The sequence below is a fragment of the Chiloscyllium plagiosum genome, unplaced genomic scaffold, assembly GCF_037043375.1.
Source record: "Chiloscyllium plagiosum isolate Xiang-an unplaced genomic scaffold, Cpla_swu_hap1 HiC_scaffold_3, whole genome shotgun sequence".
NCBI classification, from domain to species: Eukaryota; Metazoa; Chordata; class Chondrichthyes; order Orectolobiformes; family Hemiscylliidae; genus Chiloscyllium; species Chiloscyllium plagiosum.
The window spans coordinates 143047798-143052579 of record NW_028270141.1 but is presented as its reverse complement, the minus strand read 5'-3'; positions in this window follow the sequence as shown (position 1 = coordinate 143052579).

Sequence of the window (4782 nt, the reverse complement as noted above, 5' to 3'; positions counted from 1 at the left end):
GTCTGGAGTCATGTGTGACATCTTGAAAAATGTAAATATTACAGAGGAGGAGCTGCTGGATGTTGTGAAATGCATAAAAGTGGATAAATCCACAGGGCCTGATCAGGTGTACCCTAGACCTCAGTGGCCAGCTCAGGAATCGGGAAGAAGTACTCAGGGCAGGAGGTGCTGGGGAAGCCCACAGAGGTTATTCCATGTTTGAGAAAATGCACTAGGGCCAGGGAAGTGAGGGATGATCATAGAGGATACGCCAAATTCTGCGCTGGATATACCACACATGAGCCAAGAGAGTTCAGGAGTCAGACTCCTCACTAGAATAAAGACAAAAAATCTGCAGATGCTGGAATCCAAAGTAGACAAACAGGAGGCTGGAAGAACACAGCAAGTCAGGCAGCATCAGGAGGTGGAGAAATCAGTGTTTTGGGCATTTCAGAGTTAATACCTGAAACGTTGACTTATCCACCTCCTGATGCAGCCTGGCTTGCTGTGTTCTTCCAGCCTCCTCTTTGTCTACTCCACACTAGAGTAATTACCCTGGGAATGGGTCAGATCCACACTGAGGGATCCATGCAGGGACCAAGAATAAAGTCGGCTGTATCCGGACTGGACGAAGCTGTGCAGGAGCCAGGAGGGAGACAAAATCCAAGCAGGAAGAATCTGTGTAGGGGCTGAAGAAGGACCATGCTGGTGGGATCTGCACTGAGTATGAAACAAACTTTTAAAGATGCAATCAGGGAGGTGAATGAGGAAAAGGCTGTAAACTTTGACTAAACGTCAGAGGGCTCCATCACCGAGTGTACAGCAGAACAACAGTCAAAATTGAGAAAGGCAAAACTGAGAGATGGGTTCAACCCATCGGGCCATCCCCACCCCAGAAGAAAATGTTCATGGATGGTTCCGAAGAATGATAAAGGTCAGAAAGAGGGAGTGATCATCATCACTTTATATTTACAGTTGTGTCGATGAGTTAATACTAATATAAGAAGAAACGGTGAGTCAGTGGCTGCAGCAGGTGTCGATGAGGATAAGGTAGAAACAGCTGAAAAATGGGCAGTAGACAGGGACACCCCGTATACTGAATCACAGCTGTGTACCTCACTACACTGCACAGAGGTGGGAACTCACCCCATAGTTAAAGAGGGCTCACTGAAAATTAGGGTGTTGTTCATGCACAACATCAAAGATTCAATCATGGTTTAATAATGAATTTCAAATCTTTGGGAGTGGAGTGAACTGTGTGTTTTATTGATTCTAATTAAAAACAAGTTTTTGTGCTTTACACTCTCAAATTATTCTCACAATCCAGATAAACTAATGTTTGGCAAATATCAAACCGAACTCAGCTTTTGAAAAACATTGAAAAGAAATATAGAAAACGCCAAGGTAAGAAATAAATGCTTCTGATGTGAAAGTGATCTTAAAAATACTAAAGGGATTGGAGACAATTGAAGACAAATGGTAAAACCAAAGAAAGGCTTATCAAATTCAAAAGGTCAGTTTGAAATGAACAGCAGATTTAAGCAGTTTTCCTGAACAATTACAACAAAATCACTCAGTGACTTACCTCCCTCCCCCACCGTCTCAGACTCACAGTGAGTTAACTCTTTCTGCTGGCAGCTTCCTTTCAATTCCCCCAGAATTGTGTTGGTGTTGGAGAGGCTGTTAGGTCTGAAGGTTGATAAGTCTCCGGGGCCTGATGGTCTGCATCCCAGGGTACTGAAGGAGCTGGCTCGGGAAACCGTGGATGCGTTGGTGATTATTTTCCAGAGTTCAATAGATTCGGGGTCGGTTCCTGAGGATTGGAGGGTGGCTAATGTTATACCACTTTTTAAGAAAGGTGGGAGAGAGAAAGCAGGAAATTATAGACCAGTTAGTCTGACCTCAGTGGTGGGAAAGATGCTGGAGTCTATTATAAAGGATGAAATTACTGCACATCTGGATAATCGTAATAGGATAGGACAGAGTCAGCATGGATTTATGAAGGGGAAATCATGCTTGACTAATCTTCTTGAATTTTTTGAGGATGTAACTCTGAAGTTGGACGAGGGAGATCCAGTAGATGTAGTGTACCTGGACTTTCAGAAAGCTTTTGATAAAGTCCCACACAGGAGGTTTGTGAGTAAAATTAGGGCGCATGGTATTGGGGGCAAAGTACTAGATTGGATTGAAAATTGGTTGGCTAATAGGAAACAAAGGGTAGTGATAAACGGCTCCATTTCGGAATGGCAGGCAGTGACCAGTGGGGTACCGCAAAGATCCGTGCTGGGACCGCAGCTTTTTACAATATATGTTAATGATATAGAAGATGGTATCAGCAATAACATTAGCAAATTTGCTGATGATACAAAGCTAGGTGGCAGGGTGAAATGTGATGAGGATGTTAGGAGATTACAGGGTGACCTGGACAGGTTAGGTGAGTGGGCAGATGCTTGGCAGATGCAGTTTAATGTGGATAAATGAATGGTTATCCACTTTGATGGCAAAAACAGGAAGGCAGACTACTACCTCAATGGAATCAATTTATGTAAAGGGGCAGTACAGAGAGATCTGGGTGTTCTTGTACACCAGTCAATGAAGGCAAGCATGCAGGTACAGCAGGTAGTGAAGAAGGCTAATAGCATGCTGGCCTTCATCGCAAGAGGAATTGAGTATAGAAGCAAAGAGGTGCTTCTGCAGCTGTACAGGGCCCTGGTGAGACCACACCTGGAGTACTGTGTGCAGTTCTGGTCTCCAAATTTGAGAAAAGACATTCTGGCTATTGAGGGAGTGCAGCGTAGATTCACGAGGTCAATTCCTGGAATGGCAGGATTACCTTACACTGAAAGACTGAAGCGTCTGGGTTTGTATACCCTTGAGTTTCGAAGACTGAGAGGGGATCTGATTGAGACGTATAAGATTATGAAAGGATTGGACACTCTGGCAGTAGGAAACATATTTCCACTAATGGGTGAGTGCCGAACCAGAGGACACAGCTTAAAAATACGGGATAGACCATTTAGGACAGAGCTCAGGACAGAGAGTGGTGGCTGTGTGGAATGCTCTGCCCCAGAGGGCAGTGGAGGCCCACTCTCTGGATTCATTTAAGAAGGAGTTGGATAGAGCTCTCAAAGATAGTGGAATCAAGGGTTATGGAGATAAGGCAGGAACAGGATACTGATTAGGAATGATCAGCCATGATTATATTGAATGGCGGTGCAGGCTCGAAGGGCTGAATGGCCTACTCCTGCACCTATTGTCTATTGTCTATTGACACCTTCCATATCTCTAAATGTGTATTAATGGAAATTTACAGACATCCCAGTGGGATTTGCCTTTTAGAGACTTGGCTTGACCAGCCAGGACATGTGTTATCTTCTAAGAGAAAGTGTTTGTGAATGTTTTGGAAATTGGTACTGATAAATAAATTGATAAATGGTGTTATTCAAGCACTCAGTAGGGAACTTAACATGAAGTTTAAAAAGCTGTTCAGTGATCTAATCCATGAACAGTATTCTGATCACCTTGGGAGCTGTTCAGGAATACAGAGGGCTTTACTTCACATTCTCAATTGCTGGAAGATGTTGTTTTTAAAGACACCTCAAATAAAAATGGGAACTTCCCCATGGCCCAATGGACAGAACAGACTGTCAAGGCCTGTCAATGAGGGAGGAGGTTCAAGACAGGCCATGGAATTGTTGAGTTCTTGTCGCAAATTTTATGAAGGACTTCACTAAATAGCTGCTCCCCAAGAATTGATAGAAGAGGAGGAAAGGGATAGCTCAGGGGGTTGTATCATTCGAAGTTGATGAACTATTAATTATTCAGTTCACAGCAAGAATGATTCCACGCAGAGGTAGATCCAGGGAAGTGACAAGTTCTAAAGAGAATACGTTCGTTTGAATCTGGAATATTTTGAAGAGTGGAATGTGTGAAGGAACTGAGCAAATTCTGTTCCTCCATCTTTTGGTCTTACAGCTGCATTCACGTGGCCATAATGTCCACTCAATTTGCTTGCCCAGTGATGCTTGTGCCATCAGCCAGTATGACTGCAACACATTCCATCTCTTCTTCAAAGTAATTAATATATCTAGTAATTAATAAGACATAGAATCATAGCATCACTACAGTATGGATAGGGGCCATTTGGCCCATCAATTCAGGACCAACCCTTCTGAAGGGCATCTCACCTGGATCTAACCACTTACTCCATTCCCATAACTCCACGTTTAGCTTGGCTAACTCATCTAGCCGACACACCCCTGGCCACTGCATAACAATGTACCACGGCCAATGCACCTAAACTGCACATCTTTGGATATAGGAGCAGAATTAGGCCACTCAGCCCATTGTGTCTGCTCCGCCATTCGATCATAGCTGACGTTTCTCAACCTCATTCTCCTGCCTCTTACCCAGAGTTGGTCCTCTTCAATAGTTAGAAATAGATGAATTAAGACCATAGGTACACCACCACCAGAAACAGTAACCAGGGGAGAGTAAGTGTCAGCACAACAGTGATGAGTGATAGCAATTACAAAACTCGTTTTCCCAGGTTTCAGAGTTCCCGTGAACCAACTGACAGAAGGTTAATGATTTATGAACCCATCCCAAAGTTAGAACGAAAAGTATTTTACATAGTCAATGAGTTGGAGCATTTCCCCAATACATAATATAGCTAAGCTGTATTCAAAATCACCCTCATCAAACAGTATATAAAAGTTACAACTCAGTGTTCAAACTGCAGATCCACCTGAAGGTGCTGAGAGTCAGTCAGTGCATTCACCAGTGATCTGAGAGAACACCAAG